Source organism: Manduca sexta, chromosome 21, assembly GCF_014839805.1.
Source record: "Manduca sexta isolate Smith_Timp_Sample1 chromosome 21, JHU_Msex_v1.0, whole genome shotgun sequence".
In the NCBI taxonomy this organism is placed as follows: Eukaryota; Metazoa; Arthropoda; class Insecta; order Lepidoptera; family Sphingidae; genus Manduca; species Manduca sexta.
In genome coordinates this window covers 12,520,876-12,542,685 of record NC_051135.1, presented here as the reverse complement: position 1 = coordinate 12,542,685, position 21,810 = coordinate 12,520,876, and the positions used below count along the sequence as shown (strand labels likewise).

At 34.9% G+C, this 21,810-nt stretch overlaps 2 long non-coding RNA genes across 2 annotated transcripts; both read left to right on the top strand.

The window, feature by feature from the left end:
* The first annotated feature begins 6,734 nt into the window (after nucleotides 1-6,734).
* On the top strand, nucleotides 6,735-11,769 carry LOC119190029. Its single transcript, XR_005112728.1, has 2 exons — nucleotides 6,735-8,460; nucleotides 9,304-11,769. It is a non-coding gene; the product is annotated as an uncharacterized LOC119190029 (long non-coding RNA).
* Nucleotides 11,770-12,864: 1,095 nt separating this feature from the next.
* LOC119190028 lies at nucleotides 12,865-16,127 on the top strand. The gene is made up of 2 exons (XR_005112727.1): nucleotides 12,865-14,146; nucleotides 14,865-16,127. It is a non-coding gene; the product is annotated as an uncharacterized LOC119190028 (long non-coding RNA).
* Nucleotides 16,128-21,810: the final 5,683 nt, after the last annotated feature.

Below are 21,810 nucleotides of genomic sequence, written 5' to 3'. Positions count from 1 at the left end.
AATATTTTTATTTTTACTCTAAATAATATTATACAGGGTTTTTTGCCATTGCGTTAATAAATGAAAACTTAAACACGTCTTTACCTCCGTCTTAACCTAACTTATTCTAGTGTTATTTTCATGAAGATAAGTATGTGGTTTCTTTTAGTAACGCAATGTCAAAATGCTCCTATATAAAAAGTGGATTAATACAAAAGACCGTGTTCACATGACAGCTGTCCATCGCGCACTTCACTATGTTACACAAACACATATGTATATAAAATATTTAATTATAATTTATGACATACAAAGGACAATGCCCAAAACCAGGCTATCTTTGCGTCAGTCATGCGTCTTAACCAAATATCCACGAAAAATCATCATTTTAATTATTACTTCATTTGTATTTATTTCAGTTATAAGCGAATGGGGGTTTAAAAGATATGAAAAAAAAGTTGTTTAATTGTTGCAAATGAAACACCGGATAATTTACTGCCAATATGGCGAATTGATACCAATTCATAACAAATTTCCTTTTTAAATGTAATAAAAAAGTAAATATTTTGTACAATAAATGTGCCCGTACTTGAATCTATAATATATGTATTAAATATATTATTCATCTCAAATATATTGTTATAAAATAATATATTTTACTTAATAATTATGAACAAACTCCAAATAGCTGGTAAAAAAAGAATAAATATTAATTGTTCCAAAAACAAACAAATGGTGACTTGTACTTGCATTGACAGAAATACAAAAGTCAGCTAAAACTTATCTGGACTTTATTTTTAATTAGTGAATATATGGGTACAGATTTTTATTACACTGGCAACTGAAATTAATGACATTTTGACACTTCAGATTTGTTTGAATGTTAAATCATTAAAATATTTTAATATATTTTATCTTACTTAAGATCGGATTGTTTTTCTAATGTATTTTTCATGTTGAGTCGAAAAATCCTCTGTTAATCCTCAAAAAAAAACAACGTGTATAGTGTGTGTTTCGAACTTTGAGACGGAAGGCTTTTAGTTAGCAACACAATGTCGTCTAGAGCCAAGACCCAGGACAGTCAATCGAAGCGGCATATCCCGGCGGTGTATTAACTGCACTTTTGCGGCGCCACAGCAACGACATGTATATTTCTTGGACGAGCTGTCCAGTTTGTAAGTTATGTAGATTATTATTAACATACCCACAATGTGGGCAAAATCTTGCCAAAGTTAAAGAAAACAATTTAACAATAATAATAATCTGAACATGTTTACTCAACTTCTACATTATATTTTAGGTTTCAAGGCTGGAATGAATTTGTGCTGCATGCTGGAGATCAGCTAATAGAGAGGTTCACAGACAACAACAACATGACATGACCCGACCAGCGCTGCAAGAAGTCATTCCCTCACTTCAGGAGTATATGTAAACGTGCTGCAGCTATATCAAATTCTTGTTTTTATTTTGGGATGCCAAGAATATATACCTCTATTAAAAATATACATCTATATAAAAATATGCATCGGATTTCGTATTTCTGGTTTTATTTTTCTTTCCCTGTGATAATTAACTATTAGCCTAATCAGGCTGTGAAGTGAGTTCCTGGGTTCGATTTCCAGGCCAAGGAACATTAGGTAATCCATGTAATAGAATAAGTCGTAAGTCAGAAAAACATATATATAAAAGGTCAGGTAACATATGTATGCTCCCTAAAAAAACTAATATTCCGCCATACTATCTTAGAAGTTTTATTGGAGTTTCGTCTTATCAGATATGTTAGTACCTATCAGTTACTTATGAGGGCAATTAAAGCTAGGTGAAAAGACCGTCCAATAATCGCTAATAGCAATAAAAAGTAGGTACTGCAATATTGAACTTAATTAGGCACGTAGGTACTTTCTACCTTACATTATTGCAGTCCATACTTAACCTCAAAATAACCGCGCTATACAAATTCTGATTACTCCGAACTCCCATCGAATATCTAATTGTTTTCAATTTGTATAAGAATAAGGATATATTCCCTATAGTTTAGTGAAGGTTTTGTACAGACGCAAGCGTAGCCCAACTCTCATACAAAAATGGGCATTCTCCTTTGTTTTTTTAACAGCTAACAAATTGTATAATTTGTAAAAATAATTTAATTTTAATATATTTTTGATTAAATATCGGGACATATTTATTTCATTGTCACTCTTCCTCTTAATACTTATTTTATATTGATAGTAGCAGATCTAACTATTCATATCTTTTTCAGTGAAATTAATAACAACGATCCACGATAAACTGCTATTGAAGTACAAAGGATATTACTATTCGAAGACTCCATACTTGAAGAAGAGATGGAGATGCATCAACACAAACTCCTGCTATGTCGGCGTCATCGTCAACAATGATTTCTCCATACAGAAAGAGCCAGAGGAACATCTGCACCCGCCGAAATGTTACGTAGAGACCAGCAATGGGAAGTACAAGCTTGTGAAAGATCAACCAGAGAAATTTAGTGATTATATAGTTTGTGAGCTGCAAGAATGATAACCGATTTGCTAATATTCACAAGGGTCAATTTTCGTTTTGCAATGAAATTGTACCGCGAATTAAGATTGGACGTCTTAAGTCGTTCACCACTGATCGTGTGGATGCGACCGTGCAGGTTTTTCTTTATAATTTTATTCGAACAAGACATCCTCTACCCTATGTAATATGCTTGATTAACATATTTTTCAGACAATTTATTGACAATTGAACAATCAGTGAGATCGGTGCGACATGTTTTAACAATTAAACGTCGTTATACGTATGTTCGAATTTTAACATTAAAAAACATAGATTCTTTGTCAAGACAAATCAACTGATTTTTAACACGATCAGGACAAATTGTCGCATTAATGAAATTGACCAGTGTGAACGTACTCACTGAGCCCTAGTGCCTAGTTATTGACATAATTCTCGTTATATTGTTATACACTATACCTTATAGTGGGCGTAATGTATGGACTGAATGAATACTAACCCCCTTATTCATAGATGTTTTTTATCTAAGGACGGAGTAAAGCTATGATAACAAGTCTGTTTCTCAGTGCTGACGGCATGGCAGCCATCGCAGTGCGTAAACATAGGCTGTTGTGATTGGCTAATATTGAGATACAAAAATGGGATAAAAACATCTATGAATAAGGGGATTAGGAGTTATAATTTTATAAGTCCTTGAGACAGCCTTAACTCATGTAATACTAGTGTTATTGGTTCATTATCTTAGCAGAAATGGTTATTGGATATTCTTTTTTTGAATATTGTTATCAGTTCTCCGCGTTTAAATTCAAATTCATTGCAATGTTCGATATTTAAAGTTATGTCTATTAAGTAATTGTCGTATGTTTTATTTGTATTGTAATAACAAATTTTAATTTAGTTTTACAATTAGATAGTGATTTCTTATGTTTACGCGAATGTTAGACATTAAACTAAAACGTTTCGGATTTTTATATTATAGTTATCTCTCTACGTTTCAAAGATTTCTCCCGCGACCATGAAGGCTACAGTCTTCGAAACGTCGGGAGAAATTTATAAAAAACTGCGTTAAATCCTAAAAATAGTTTTATTTCAATGTTTACAGTTAGGTTTAATTCTTTGTTTTATTTTTTATTTGTAATTTGTTTGGGGTAGGGATTTTTAAATTAATATACCAAAATAGTTAACATATTTTTAATAATTATATAATACTAAGTAGTTGTTTAGATGTAAATTTTTATAATAGAAAGTAGTAGTAAAATATATTTAGCGAACAGCCCTGACGTTAATATATTAACATAGCTACATTAATAATACAACTAATTACGTGTTAACATTTTAACCTTTAACGATCACATTAGACGCAAGATAAATAAAATTTTCTTAAAGCGAAGAAAAAATAACCAAAACGAGCAAAGGATTGTATATGACGAAATATTTTGATAGTCATTAATTTTTATTATATAACAATTTTACTATCGCTTACATTTAACACCTCAATAGTACGCAAAAAACATGCCAGTGCTAGCACGTGCAAACTACTATAGTAACAAACAGTAAGTAGACTGTATGAAAAGAAAAGAAAAGCTAAGATAGCCACGATTAAGAACCAGTTTACCAGTGAGCAATCAAGTAAATCTTCGAGTTGTTTCTAGAAACTGGCATGCCAATTCCATTCTAATATTAAATCTGAAAAGTTTGTTTGAGCGCGTTAATCTCAGTAACTACCTAACCGATTTTGTCATTTTTTTCACTAATAGGAAGCTACATTACTCCGGAATATTATAGGCTATTTTATCCCGGAAAATATTTTTCCCGCGCGCGAACTCGCAGGCAGAAGTTGTGCAGTATAAAACTACTTAACCATTTTATTTGAAATCATTATTATTGCTAGCATTAGGTTTATTTTTAACTAATTTAAAGTTATATCAGGATTTACTGCAAGATTACGACATTTCAGTTCCATTATTTTGTTAGCGCAGCGTCGGACGTCCATCCACGAGGTGGACAGATGACCTCGTAAAAATCGCAAGTCGCTGGATGCAGGCCGCCTCCAATAGGTCAATCTGTAAATCTTTGGGTCCATGTTCAGCAGTAGACATCCTGCGGCTGATGATGATGATTTTCTATTTGGTATTACCTCATTGATTTATTGGTTGCGTACTTGGACTGTGAACTGTAAAGTCCTGGGTTCAGTTTCCAAGTCATGCAAATACTGTGGGTTTTATAATGTAAACTGATATCAGGCAGGTCGTAAACGATAGTCCAAATCTATCCAAACCCCGAAGTAGGTTTGGATAAGGGCAAATGGATTAAAAATATCTCTAATGTCTACTTCCATATATTTGGTAATCTAAGGGTGTCGAATTTGCAGTAAGTCAGAAATGCATGAATTAGGATTCCCGTTGTTATTTAAAATTCTATGTTTTTTTTTTATGTGTGGAATAACTATTGTAATGACGCTTTTTGACTATTTTAATGAATTTTTATTTCAAATAAAATAGTATGCAAGCATTGGTGTTTTATTTACGAAAAATATAAAGATTTTGAATTTACGGTCCTTATCTCAGTTTTTAAAATATGCATGATTTTTTTTATAGTTAAGTATCATCTTTTTCTAATAGATTTACAAAGCTTCGAAACTCTCCTAATCATGCTTACTATTAATAATATTCAATTTTATCAAAATTATTTTATGATTAAATTTTTTTATTTAACCAAATCAAATATAAATTTATTTATTTATTTACAAATCATAGCACTTACATTATGTGGGTTAAAACTGCGTTAAGATGCGCACTAAGTTTAGAACTTGTATCACGTATCCTTTACAAACCAGTAACAATAATTAAATTTGTCAGACTCTAGTTCGAAGTCTCAAAGTTACAAAAAAGAAAACAAATAACAATAAAAATAATAATAACTACAAAAATTCTCTATAAAGAATGAACTACTAAAGTAAAACAGCACGAAATGTCAATTTAAATGAATTGATGTCTAATCTTAATAATAAATAAGGTTAATTTTCAGGTACCATCATAACCCTTCCAAATGGAAAACGACAGTTCCTATACCAAGGATACACCCTGTATAAATACTATCGGTCTCGCACAAAGACCCACTATAGGTGCACAATGTATCCGCGCTGCAAGGCGATATTCTACGCCAAAGGCTTGAACGTCACCAAAATAGTCAACACGCACAACCATAATGCACCTAAAATGTATAAGAATCGAGACGGTACTTATGTCAAGGTCATTTCACAACACCGACGAGCTAATTTTTAAACAGTTCAAACGCCTTAAATGCCCAATATCAGAATTGTGTAGCGTTAACATAGAAAATGTAATGGTGAAATTAATGAAAATTTTGTGTTTATATTTTGCTACCTCATAAGTACATGATCCTGTGTTATTTTTTACTTATGTTGCAAAAATGAGCTTTATATATTTGTTGTTGGTAATAATTTGGACTAAATAATATATGATTCCCCCTTATTATCTTTCGAGATAATTAGAAATTTTCACTGAAAAAGACTAAGAATCATGTGATATAAATAATTCAATTTGCACATCAAATCTATATATATAAAAATGAATTGCTGTTCGTTAGTCTCGCTAAAACTCGAGAACGGCTGAACGGATTTATCTTATCTTGGTCTTGAATTATTCGTGGAGGTCTAGGGAAGATTTAAAAGGTGAGAAAAATTCGAATAATTGCCGGGAAAATCCTCAAAACAGCATTTTTCTATTTCCCATACAAACGTTTTCTAAATAAAATGGAGAGTCAATTTGTAATTTATTACCGCTGCATAAAGTTCAAATTCGCGTGCGCGTTGGAGGATCTAATATCGCGTTCTGAAACTCAACAAAAGTGAAAGTGAATCGCGAACGCGACAAAATTGCATAGTCTCAAAATACATAGTACATAAATAGTGGTCGGCTTCGAGAAACTCAATTTTAGCTAACTTCAGTTGTTAATATAATATATAACTCAAAGGTGACTGACAGTGATATATCAAGGAACAGCCCAAACCATTGGACGGATCGGGCTAAGACTTTACATGCATAAAGCTACTATGACGTAGGCATCCCCTAAGAAAGGATTTTGATAAATTCTACCCTTAAGGGGATAAAATAGGGGATGAAAGTTTGTATAAATGTTCTTAGATTTTCGACTGATTGAACTGAAATTATAGATTGGGGATAAAATTAGTTTGAACCTATAAGTACCGGGAAAATATGTAGCAAGACTTTTATCAAACAGTGGAATTTTATCCTGGAAAACACCTTCACGCGGGCGAAGCCGCGAGCAAAAGCTAGTATAATATAAAACCTTGTGATAGCGAGCCAGCAATTTGAAGAGTGTAGTAACTATTGTTTACACTCTACTGACGTCATACGTCATTGACTTCACATTATCAGTATTCAGTACCCGTAGCAGGCATTTATGCATTATCGTATAGTATTCGTATCGAGTAAGTTAACGTATTTCTCGATAGTTTTACAATAATATACGTCAAAATAATAAATTGGTACTACCAAAGCCCAGACATTTTAAGTTTATCTTTACCATGTTTACGAGAAATACTATTCGTAGTTTATACGTCCCCACACTTACTTCTCAATACGCATACCAGGACTCTATATATTTTCATACAAAAAATACTTAGTTATTACGTTAACTATACCATAGCGCATAAATACGTGTACAGGAGACAAAACAAATTAAAAATATTAACACAGTATTCGTATACCTCAAGTCTCTTTTAATTTTCATGCCTTGTAAACACCAGGCATATATACTGGCAGCTCTTAACGATACGAGAGACCCTAGGTGAAAGAAAGCCAAAAAAACGAGGCGAGGCCCCGGGCGGACCAGAAAAAAGGTCCCCGGTCTTAATAGTTAGTAAAATCGTAAAAAAAGTCTTCCAAGACGACGCGCGAGGCCCCGGGCGGTTGCCCGATTCGCCTTTCCCTAAGACCGCCTTTATCTTTAAACCTATTGATGCCATGTTAATAAGTAGTTTCATATCTATTTCGTATGTTAGTGTTGTATATAATGATATGTTTTACGAATATGGTTGTTATTATAATGATTTATTATATTTACGCGAATTGCATATCGAATTGAAACTAGTTTTCGGATTGTATCGTAGTTTTTATATTATATTTTTTGTCATACAAAGACTGCAGTCTTTATGGTCACGGAGTGGACTGTATTGCTCGTCCGAGAAGTCAGTTACAATATGTACATTTTTAATATTATAATTGTAAATAGGTAAATATAGTAATACTTTTTGGACGACCTACACCCCGATCGGCTCCGTGACCATAAAGGCTGCAGGAATAGGTAAATACAGTAATACTTTGTGGACGACTCACACCTCAGTCAGCCATTGACCGTCAAGCCTGCAAGATTCGAAACGTCGAGAACAAATTATGACCCAAAAAACCGCGATAAAATACTAAAACTAGTTTTATTTCCATGCATATTACTATACTACGGGAAAAATACTACGGTCCTGCACTTTCCATTCCACTATGTAAATATTATTTTTCTTATTACCATAGTTTTCGTTGAGTACAGTTCGTGGTAAAGTTAATAATATATTTAAACAGTTAATATTCTGCGAAGAATAAGAAAATATACTGTGAAGTATAGAAGTTTATAAAAATGTGAATTAAAATGAACACTACCTGTATCTACGTTTTTTCATTGTACCGGATACGGATATAAGGTCGGGATCAGTTAAACACTTGAAGAAAGAGACATCTATGCTCAATATTAATTAGGAGTCCGACATTTGTGCCTGATAAGACGATAGCCTCGTCATCACATCTTGGGACGGATCACGGAATACACACGACAAAAATTGGATGCACTGGTTGCCCCTCTTCTTTGGGGATAAAAGGCGTGAGTGTGAGCTGGAAAATCACTAGCTACGCCCATGACGACGTCAATGGAGTAAGTTATTATCAACCTAGATATCGACGCTTAAAAGTCAATAATATCTAAGCGACAATCAGTAAATTTTTGAGAATGATTTAAAGTTTCGATTTTAATATGAAAATTCATAACAATTAAACTTTGTATTTTATAAAGATATAGCCTGATGATATAAAAAATATCTTAGACCTACAAAATCTAGATCAAATGACGCAGAAAAATATGGCGATACTAAATATTTATAGAATACATTTTCGGTATATTTGTCGCTTAGATATGATAGCATTTCAAGCGTCGATATGGTTTTTCATTTATTTTGTGTGCAATATAAAATGTCTTCAGCTGTATCAGCGGCTTTATTTAGATAATAATTAAATATTCTCATGCACCTTGACTTATCATAAGTGAAATTATGTTCGCCTACGTGATGAATGAGGCATTTTATTTTTTATATAAGACTCTAAATAACTCTATCTTATTTTAATATTCACTCTACCGGGATGGTAAATTATAATTTTCTGTTTTCAATTTACATTCTATCCCCCTTATTCATAGACGTTATTTATCTAAGGACGGAGCCTTGCTGTGATAACGAGTCTGTTTCTCAGCTTTGTTTATCTGACAGCTTGCTGTTTGTTTAGCTTTGTTTATGTAACAGCCAACTAGATTCAAGTTGTATCTCAATATTAGCCAATCACAATGACCCTATGTCTACGCACTGCGAAAGCTGCCATGCCTTCAGCACTGAGAAACAGACTTGTTATCACAGCAATGCTCCGTCCATAGATAAATAACGTCTATGAATAAGGGAGTATAACTTCAATGTTTACGGTGACTTAGCTGGCTGGTTTTTATTTCCAGATCCAAAGAAAATAACTCTGATCAATGGAAAGACTTATTACTTATACAATAAGTACACTTACACCATAGGCTTCAAGGCTCACAACTACGAACGATGGAGATGCACCAATACATCAACTTGTTCGGCTTATATCAATGTTATGAAAGATGGGAAGCTGTTGAAAGTCGTAGGAGATCATACTCATGCAGTTCCCATCTTCGGCAAAGCATCTGATGGGAGATACGTCAGGCTTTTCACTTATAAGTGAAATAATGTTTCAGAAGCCGATTCAGAGCGTAAATGTTTGTGAAAAACTAATAATTGTATATAATAGAAATGATATTTGATTATCTTTTAAAGCAGATTTTTAAAACACGCGTCGTTTTTAAAAACGCGGCTTTAAAAGGTATATATTCTTAAAGATAACTCGTCTTGTATTCTAAAGATTTGATGATTGTGACGTCTCTTAAAATATTTTATAGAATTTAGTTGTCAATATAACAAAAATATAGTTTTAGTCTGTTAGCGTTTCAATGAAGCAGAATATTATATACATACTGACTCGGTGCCACAATTGTACTGCATGCGCGGTACGGCAGCGCTCTCTGAGGTCCTAGGTTTGAATCCCGAGTCAAGCAAAGTGATATTAGGATTTTTCTGCTCGGTAGTAACTTAAGAGCAGGCTCCTATTTAAAGATTTTTTGTCTTCACACGAATGTTAAACACTAAAATAAAACAATTTTTCGGATTTTCTTGCGGTTTTTTTTAATTTAAAATTTTCTCCCGCCGGTTCGAAGACTTTGCAGTCCCATCGAGAGAGCACACATTATAAAGAAGAAGAAGATTCCACCAGCAAGCGGGACCCTCACCAGGCTCTCGATCGCAGATGTGGCTGACATAGCCAGGATACACATCATAGCCGGCCGCTTTCTGTCCCCACAGGTCAGAGAGAGCACCAAATTCGAAGAACTGTCCAGAGCTCCGTAGATCATTGCGAAGAATAATGTTTCTTGGATTGTGTCGTTGCAAATTTCTCCTATGGCCTAGAAGCACAGTGATATATCATGTCAAAATGTATATTGTTATGAATAACATAAATATAATTTTTGTACACACACATGTTTGACTTCGGTAAAAGTATGAGAAGTGCTGTTACCGAAACCTCTTACATATTATTATAAAAATGACCCAAAATAATTATTGTACTTACTGTGTCATTTCCGGGGAGAGTATATTCTTCGGTATATCGTATATTTTTTACATACAGCTCTAAGTTAACTCTATCTAATTTTAAGATTTACACTAACTGGATGGTAAACTATAGTTTTCTGTTTTCAATTTACATTCTATAACTTCAATGTTGCGGTGACTTAGCTTGCTGATTTTTATTTCCAGATCCGAAGCAAATAACTCTGCTCAACAGGAAGACTTGTTACTTATACAAGAAATACACTTACACCTTAGACTTCAGGAGACACACCTACGCACGATGGAAATGCACCGATACATCAACTTGTTCGGCTTATATCGATATTATGACAGATGGGAAGCTGTTGAAAGACAAAGGAGATCATACTCATCCGAATCCCAAATTCGTCATAGCACCTGATGGAAGATATGTCAATCTTTTATACGTGACGTAATGTGTCAGGAGCTGATTCAGAGCGTAATTGTTTGTGAAAAACGAATAATAGTATATGGTAGAAATTATATTTAATTATCTTTTAAAGTAGCTTTTCAAAACACGCGACGTTTTTAAAAACGCAGTAAAAAAACGCAAAAAAACGAACACTTTGATGAAAGGTCCAGAGAGAATTCACCACATTGTCCGACATGGCAAGTCATTGATGACATCCATCACATATTGATGAATGTCTCTATGAGAAATAATTCCGATATAAATATATCAGATATAGGTGATTTTAATAGCCTTCTAGCACTACCACTCACTGAAGATACTAGGAAGCTATATAAATAGGCAGCCGGAAGAAGTGGCAACTAGTGTTGTCTTATTCAAGCGGTGTAACTTAGTGACAAAAAAAGCGGCGATAGCCTAATTGATTGTGAAACGGACTGCCGAGACGGATGTCCGCAGGTTCAAATCCCAAGGGCACACACGTCTAACTTTTCTAAAAAAAAATATGTGTGTATTCTTTGCGAATTATCAGCGCTTGCTTTAGCGGTGAAGGAAAACATCGTGAGGAAACCTGTATACCTAAGAAGTTCTCTATAGGAATTTCGAGGGTCTGTGAAGTTTACCAATCCGCACTAGGCCAGCGTGGTGGACTAAGGCCTAATCCCTCCCAGTAGTAGAGGAGGCCCGTTCCCAAAAGTGGGCAATATATAATATAGGGCTGATATTATTATTATATAACTTAGTGACTAAGATTTGCATTAACCGGGGCGGCATAATCACTTGTACGAAAAAGCCCCTGCTTTAAGAAAAAAAAAAAAAACAAAAAAAAAATATACAATTTAGTTGTTAATATAACAAAATGACATATAGTTTTAATCTGTTAACGTTACAATTAAGCAGAATATTATATACATTCTGATTCAGTGGCGTAGTTGTACTGCATGTGCGTTACGGCAGAGCTCTCTGAGGTCCTAGGTTCGAATCCCGAGTCGGGCAGTGATATTTGGGTGTCAGCTCAGTATCGTCTGAAATTTGTGCCCGATATGGCGATAGGTTCGTCCTATCACATCATGGGACGGGGCACATTTGGCGAAAAGTGGGTACCCCAGTTGCGTCTCTGCATACCCCTTCGGGGATAAATGCGTGATGTGTGTGCTTAAATATAATACAGTATAACCTTTTTAGCTTTAAAGCGGCGATGGCCTAGTTGGTTGTGGAACGGACTGCCGAGACGAATGTCCGCAGGTTCAAATCCCAAGGGCACACACCTCTGACTTTTCTAAAAATCATGTGTGTATTCTTTGTGAATTTATCATTCGCTTTAACGGTGAAGGAAAACAGCGTGAGGAAACCTGCACATCTGAGAAGTTCTCTATAGGAATTTCGAAGGTGTGTGAAGTCTACCAATCCGCACTAGGCCAGCGTGGTGGACTAAGACCTAATCCCTCTCAGGAGTAGAGGAGGCCCGTGCCCCCAATAGTGGGCAGTATATGATATAGGGCTGATATTATTATTATTATTATGTAACTTAGTGACTAAGATTTGCATTAACCGGGGCGGCATAATCACTTGTACCAATAAGCCCCTGCTTTAAGAAAAAAAAAAAAAAAAACAAAAAAAATATACAATTTAGTTGTCAATATAACAAAATGACATAGTTTTAATCTGTTAATGTTACAATTAAGCAGAATATTATATACATTCTGACTCAGTGGCGTAGTTGTACTGCATGTGCGTTACGGCAGAGCTCTCTGAGGTCCTAGGTTCGAATCCCGAGTCGGGCAGTGATATTTGGATGTCAGCTCAGTATCACCCCGGAGTCTGGAATTTGTGCCCGATATGGCGATAGGTTCGTCCTATCACATCATGGGACGGGACACACTTGGCGAAAAGTGGGTGGCTCAGTTGCGTCTCTGCATACTACGGGGAAAAATGCGTGATGTGTGTGCTTAAATATAATACAGTATAACCTTTTTAAACTTTGTGTAAAAAAAATCTCAAAATATATTATTATGATTATTTTGATATATATTAATAAATGTGACGATTCGATTTTGAGAATAATTATCTTCTTTTTTTACATCCTTTTTTTGATTCACGAACCTTTATGAACAGATTATTAGCGTCTATTTACATTTACGACATCAGACCAGTGTTGCTTCAAAAGTTAGTATTTGTAAAACTGTCTCAACTTACAAGACTGGAACATTTTCACAGAATTGCTCAGTTATCTAACTAATATAGAAGCAAAAGTTTGTAAAAGTGGTGTGTTTGTATTAAAACTTGTGTTTTCGGTTAAAGACTGACGCTATTTTTTAAATCAAAAAGCCGATTACACAGAGGGCTTTTGCTGTCAATTATTTTTATACCACAGATAACACATCTTTTACCATATATTAAACACAATAACAGTTTGTTGAAAGTAGACAGTTGGCATAATGTTCATTTGTCAAAAAAAAAGTAAGAACAGAAAGGGCTGGATGGATTTGAATGAAATTTGGCACACGGAGAGAAGATATCTCGAAATAACACATAGCCTACGTTAACCTGGCAATTTATAGGACTGTATTTTTTTAATTTAATTTTGATGTAGATACACTGGCATCCTACAGGTTTTGCTTTGAACCACTACAGTGTTGTAGAGATCTTTGCAGCGGGATAAGCTTATCACGCGTGCGAAGACGCTAGCTACACTTAGTCTTTTTTATTGCTTTGAATGACTAGACGAGCTTGCCGTTCGCCTGATGGTAAGCGATACTATTACTCATAAACGGTAAAAACCTACCATACAACACCTTGAATTACAAATTATTGTTTGGTATTATACTGCGCTCGCCATCCTAATACATGAGATGTTAAGTCTTATTATGTCCAGCAGTTACACTGGCTACAATGTCCTTCAAACCGGTACACAACCGTGGCTATACATTGCTTGGCGGCAGAAATAGACATTGCGGTGGTACCTACCCAGGCGGACTCCCGCATACAAAAGACCTACCAGTAAAAATGTATTATAAATGCGAAAGTTTGTGACGATGTTTGGCCGTCAAACGTAATTCAAGTAACCATAATACCAATAAACAATTCTTCCAGAGATAAAGAAAATAAAAGCAAGAAAATAAAACCATGGCAAAACTTATTACATGTACAAACTATACACCTTTACGAACAAAACTCGACGATATGAGAGATGGACTTGCAGTTCTCGATGTGGAGCCTACATAAAGGTATCGTTTGATGGAAAACTACTGTACGCGAGAGATTATACGCATTCACCGCCTGCGTTCCATATTAGTTCAGACGGTGTTTATATTAAAATCAACTGATAAATGCATATATTTGATGGAAAAATGTTGACGCAGACTTATAGCCTCGACATGAGACCAGGCTTGCTCCAAATGAAATATTATTTTAGAGAGTTTCAGGGCTTCTTCTATACGGAAACTAACACATTCGATACGACTAATTTATTGTTCGATATAACGTTACACATACATCGCACTCTTAATAAAGTAATGACCCATTCCAAAATTGTTAATTTGTGGGAATCGTCAAACAATCAATTCCTGTTTGCGACCTTTTAGTTTTTTCCCTTTTTTTCATGTTATAGGTTTCATATTTTACCTATCAATTTTATAGCAACTTCAAAAAAAAGATTGCACACAAAAAATAGTTTTCCGATGACTGCCACAAATTATCAATTACAAATTGTATGATTAAAAGTTCCAGAAATGTATGAAAAATATTAAAATATGTTCACCATAAAAATAATTTAATGTTTTATATTTTAATTTATAGTGTAGAAACAAGAGCACAAAAATTACTAAAAATAATTAAGTGTCAACAATATTATTTATTATATATTTTAGTAAATATGTAAGCGTTGAACGTAGTAATAGTAATACTAACCTAACACTATTTCAACTAATATAAGACACATTTCAGTTTTACTCAAGAAAATTAAACTGGAGACCGGCAAAGTTCAGTACATGTACGAAAATTACACTTATTACTTGACCGGTAAGACGACGTTTAGCGAGCGATGGCGCTGCAGTTCAGGCTGTGCCGCCTACATATTCGTCAGTAATGATGGCCGCCTACTCACTGCCAGGGGGATGCATAAACACCCCCCACCGAGGTATTTTGTCACACCGAAAGGCGTGTACGTCAAGCTTTAATTGTATTATACTGTAGCTTTTTGTAGCTGTTATTAAGATTAGGGGTAGGGACGCACGAGCGATTCAATAACCGTACCAATATTTTTGTGTAGAAATTCATGCGGGAAAATTACCGTAAGTGTGCGTATACAGAAAGGTTTAGTGTCAACAGCCGATCATATAACCGCCCGTGTGCGCCTACTCTAAATGTTCAATATTTCATTAAATATTTTAATACTCAATTTCGTTATTTGTACTTCAATAGAATAATATATGTATCGTAGGTGTATTTATGAATAGAATTTGAAGGTTAGAATAAATTGATCTCATTTTTTTCATCTATGTTGTAAATTTTGATACATCTGCAAAATTATTCTGCAAAGAATTTAAACCATTGTATAACTACTTTGACTAAAGTTTATTTAATATTAATATTGGTAAGGAAACTTTTTTTACCGCCTAATTGTATTGAAAATACTATAAAGAATAATTCATTGTAGAAGAATTAATATGGACACATTATTTCTTAAAAAACTATAAACTAATCATCTTTGTGTTTTCCTGTCGCCAAGTGAAAGAATGCAGGCATTATTAAGTTTTAAAAACATTAGCATTAATTATGGTATGTGAATGTTACAAAATGATTATATTGTAAGGGTCATATCAACGTGTTTTGTTGGGTAAAAACATACCGCATTGTACAATAATGTTTTATTAACCTTTTATATTATAAGTAGGAATATTACATGTATATTCTCAAATTAGTGTCATAAAAGCCATCCTCCATTTACTGTCTATGCAAACGAAGTTTTTAAACAACCCGATCACGCGCTACAACTGCAACTAAAACGCGGAGTAAATGCGAAGCACTTATGAACTGTGTATCCACTTTTGCATGATAAAATGCGTGCGTGCAAAACGCGATGTCTGTATAGACCCTTAGATCTTTATCTAATATGTATATTATACCTAATGTTTTAAGAATTAAGATTTATATTCTCATATGTTTCAAATAATTTATGTCTCAAATATACGTAATCAAATTCTGAAATGGTATTATTACTTACTTCTGAATGATTGATTCATCAGTTTTGAACGAATGTAGATAGTGGCAAATATCATTCTGAACCAACGAGATAATATTTTATAAAGTTTTCTTTGTGCGTAGCAAAGGGCACATTGCATATTATTATTGCTCGAAGGTTAGGGATAACCTAATGTTCTACTTGGCCTTTTACTGCTCGAATCTACGGGCGCATAGCCGCACGCCTGATCGCAGTTCTTATAACAAATTCGATCCATCTATATTAACCCAAACCAGTCTCATCTGCGGCGCGTTATGTATCAAATAGCGGAACCTCGCCTCCCTAGATCACCCTAAAATTGTAAAACTTTAGATAAGGACATTATTTTTAATAATTTGAAAAACATTCATATGTTTGTGAACTCTTTGGAAAAAAGAGTCTCACCAACTCATTCTTATACTACTATTTTCATATATTTGAGACCACGTACCGGTAGGCGCAGCGTTGGAGGTCCACTTGCAAGGTGCACAGACGACTTGATAAAGGTCACAGGTACACGCTGGATGCAGGCCGCTTTCTTCAGGTCTGTTTGGAAATGTTTAGGAGAGGCTTATGTTCAGCATTGGACTTTATGTGGCTGATGATGATCATTCCGTTTCAGATCTAAGGAAGATAGAGTACCTCAACGGCAGGATTTTTTATATGTACAACATGTTTACGTACCGTTTAATAAAACGGACATCTAAGTCGGAGATATGGCGCTGCAGCTCGGGGTGCGGTGCGTACCTCTCGGTTGGCTTCGATGGTAACCTCATACGCGCGAGAGGAGATCATGAGCACTCACCTCCTCAGTATTATGTCACTCCTGAGGGATATTATGTTAGAGTTTAGAGGCTAGGCTTATTGATAATTTTATATGGTGAAAAGTTGGTATATTGTGTCGAATGAAGTATTTATTTGGATAATTATACGTTAGCTAAGATAAGAATAACGGCGATAGCCTAGTTGGGTGTGGAACGGACTGCCAAGACGAATGTCCGCATGTTCAAATTCCAAGGGCACACACCTCTGACTTTTTTCTAAAATCATGTGTGTATTCTTTGTGAATTAATCGTTCGCTTTAACGGTGAAGGAAAACATTGTGAGGAAACCTGCACATCTGAGAAGTTCTCTATAGGAATTTCGAAGGTGTGTGAAGTCTACCAACCCGCACTAGGCCAGCGTGGTGGACTAAGGCCTAATCCCTCTCAGTAGTAGAGGAGGCCCGTGCTCAGCAGTGGGCAAGTATATAATACAGGGCTGATATTATTATTATTTTTATTAAGATAAGAACTTTCTTTTAAGTAATATAAAGTGTAATTTGCAATGGTAGCTTTACTTCATCGTTGAGTTCAAAACCTAACTGTTTTTGAATAAGGTCATACGTATATATACATAATGTAATTGCTTTTTTATTATAAGAACCGACTGAGCGTCTGCACGTCATCTGGGCCTCTCATCGAAAATCATCGTTGCAGTACTACTTAGGTCGTACTGTAGCATCCAGCTGAATGAGAGGTACCTTTACTGGACATTATGTAATTTTTTTTATTTATTTATTAATAATATAGTAATTTTCTTTGTTTAATTTTATTTATGTAATGTGTAATGTGTCTATTTCAAAATGTGCCAGCAAAAATAAATACGCATAACATTATAAAAAAATGTTCAACTGCAATCTCCAGCCGCGTGTTGACAGTTTCGTTTAGAAACTAAAGGTTTTAGTACCTATATCTGAGTTTGGTGTTTGAATATTATTAATATTATTTCAAGTGGCACTCTAAATATCATCATATTTGTACAAAAATATTATTTGAAAATAAACAACTTATCTACATGATTTTTAATTTTATTATCCTGTAATATACCTGTCGGAGTGAAACTGTTTACTTGGTTATTTTTTTACATGACCGGTAAAGTATCACCGGTCTATATTTATTTTCCGGACAGTTATTCAATTATTGAAACACTTCTTTACTTCACTAACAATTTACTGCATAGCAACACTAGCGGAATACACAATGTGCTCGGTTCGAGCGTGAAACAAGACTACTGAAGACTACTACAATACCGCTACAAGGCTGGTACAAGACTCCAACCAGACTCAACCAACACTCGTACAAGACTGAGCTCTCGTCGTTCGGCCGGTCCTTATATTGACAGCAGTCGACCTCCCTCCTTTTCTAATACTTCCTCGATATAATAATAGATGGCGCCACTATCGCTCCGGAAATTCACCAGTGCTGCGGCGACATACCTATATTAAATTTATGAATTTTATACTCGCTCATACATTGACGCGTACTGAAGAATTCTATTCCAAAGCAGGTATAGGAATGTGAATGGAAAATTCAGGGTAAATACAAGTGTGACCGACATAGCGCCCTGATAAAACAAAAATAAATTTACCTCTTTCAGTACGGAATAGGCTAAGGCGGAATCAGTACATTCATATGCAAACATATTATATTAGTCTCAAGATGTGAGTACGAGCCTTTACGGAACATAACTTTGAATCGCGGACAACTCAAAATAGTTTTATAAAGTAAAAAATTACACAAACTTATGTTACCTTGGATTTGGACCCAGAACTTCATGGTTCACAGCCTAAATAACCAATACACCATAAAGAATAAAATAGCTTGGCAATACAACTTGGTTTATGCCTTATACTGGATAATGTCTAATCCTTATCTTTCCCTTCCAGTGCGTTTCGGGCTATCGAACCGCGGGCACCTGGTGGTCCACGTGGGCGACCACAAGTTCATCAAGCACGAGTGCTACAGGAAGAAGATTCGGTGGACCTGCTGCAAGAGGATCCAGCTCGGCTGCAGGGCCAGCATCACCACGCACAACTCCGTCATAGTCAGATCTTTTTTAGAGCATAATCATTCGTAGCTATGTGACTGTCATTATTTGATTCAATCGTTTTTTATGTATTTTGTAAGTAAATGCCGAGTCTATACTAAACGTCTATGTGCAGGCAAAAATTTGAAATAACCTCTAATAAAACGTTTGTCGATTTCTAGCACGATTGCTTCAATTTTATTAGGAAAATTCGTGTCTAGATCTACTAAAGTATGAATCATTCTTAATTTAAGTATTATGTGGCCGCCATTTTGTCGCCCAATATCTTTCTATCTCTTAGTATTCTATCAAAATTCAATCATATTCGTGTTATCAAATTGTATGTCGATAGTAAAAAATGCAGTACACGAAACGATATTTTTAATGTTATGATTTAATATTATGATATTGAATTGTTAATCTCATGTCTTAGTTCATGTTAATATTAATGTAATATGTAAGTAATTTTATCATTCCTGTTTGAGTTTTTACTTTTAATTATGATACAATAGGATCATTGAACTATCCAAACGCTGTTTGCAATAAAAGATCCCAATCGTTGTATCAATCTATCGGAGAATGGACCAATCTGTGGCAAAACACGATGCAACTTCGTATCGTTTTATTGTGATTGGTTGAGAAACTAACACGTGACTCACGCCTCGGTCTCTCGACCAATCAGAGACAGCAAAATTAAATATCGACTTACTAGTCGCGTTTATTGGGTCATTCTAAGGGGGCAGCAGTTTTTTTTTATATGCTTACTTATTAGTAAGTTTACTTATTCTGATTGGCCAATTCTTGGATCGGACCGAGGATTTATATTGAGATCGCTTATTGAAAACGAATGAGCGCGTTATCTGTCACTTTCACCGATGAGTACTGTCGATATACTAGTTTCACGTATCAAGTTGTCGGATGTGTCTACGGATAGATCTGATGCTGGGGCCACACTAATGCCCAATGGCATTAATTATCGCAATAACGAAGCGTAAGAGTGGCAAAATATCGAGATAATTTGACATTCGATTTTTGATTTAACGCAGTATTTTACGACATATGTTTTGCGATGATGGTCCTTGTTATAATGTTAGTGTAGCCCCAGCATTGCTAATCAAAAATGAAACTTGTTGTAAGGAAAATAAAAAGGTAATATTTAAAAAAAAAATAATATAAACCACCCGAAGTTATAGATATAAGTGCCTTATAATTGATGTAAAATTGTGCCTTCTACTTGAAAATTGTATGTGATGCAATTTATTGTTAGGCTTTAATGAATACTTTTAATGAATATTGTGAAGGGTGAAGTGGGGACACAGTGACGTAAATATTTAATTTTTTAGACGATTCAATAATTATTCTTACCGACCGAACAAAGGCAATAAGATGAGGATCGTCCACCAAATATATTTTTGTAAATTATGAGCCACCGTGCCCCATGTTACCCTATTAGTTCATCATATACGAATTTATAAGTCGTTTTACATTTGTACCGGATTTAAAAAAAAAAAGATTAATAAAAATCAAAATTAACACACATCATGCCTTAATCCCCGAAGGGATAGGCAGATGTGGAACCAGGGCAAAAAATACGATAGTTAAAGGATAATATTGAATCTAAAATCTAGTTTCTAAGAAGGCTTGTTATTTTTCAAAGCTCGGACGACAATGTAAGTTATACACGAAATTACGCATTCGAATAATGGATGTATATTTTCTAATTGTATTTGTGTTATCACAATAAAATCACGATTATTATATCTGTATATTATTTATACACTAGATCAGGGTTTCTCAAAGTGGGGTACGCGACGCTAGGGGATTCAGGACAAAATTCGCGTAATGGTGGCGTGATGGCTTGCGGCACACTGTCACACGCTGTAGCGCGCGCGCAACTATGTATTTCCTTGAGAAGGGAGGGCGGGGAGGGGCTTAAGTAGTTAGTAAAGGGGTTCGCTGTCATCTAGACACTTTTACAAGGGTTGATGGAGCAAAAAGTTTGAGAAACCCTGCTCTAAATATATTTTTCAAAGCAAGTTTCTATATACAATTTGTAAGTCAAAACTCAAAACACTATTGAATTAACAATGCCCAAATCTGGTAAGTTTTCGAGGGTAAGCATTATAATGTCAGCGTACTATATCTTGTATATTACTCACATCGCACCTGTCCACAGGGACCTTTCTCTGGACTAAAAGAGGAGGCAAACATCCTCTACTCTTGCTCTCGGGGTACACCTACAGCTATCAGAAGCAGAATGCTGACGGCAGAGTGTCCTGGTATTGCTCCAGGAGGCTCAAGGGCTGCAGAGCATCAGCTATCAGCTTCGGGAACAAGGCCTACGCTCACAAACCTCACGATCATACGCCACCGAAACTGCAATTAATGACGGTCTCCAACAAAACCGAACTCCAAAGCTCGTTTAACTATTGATTTTATATCATGAGTACAAACAAATATCAGTAAATATGACAATACAGTTCTTTTAGCGAAAGCTTTAAGGGTGAATTTCAAACAAACGCCAAGCGACTATACGCATGAATTTTGAGTCAAAGTGTTGAAAGATTTTTCTCGAGTTTTTTGCGCAATATTCACCCTACTGGATAAGTTTAAGCAAATGCGTTTAAGAGGTCATCTATCCTCTACCAATATATTCGATAAACAGTTCTCGATATAAGTTACATTTCAATCCGCCTGAAAAGTTCCCTCGCTTTATTTTATATAAATGTATAATAGTATATCAGCTCTTTTTTCATGATTTCGGGGTCTAGCAAAAACTATTACTAAGTTATAGAAGAAGTGATGTAAGAGGCATATTATGCT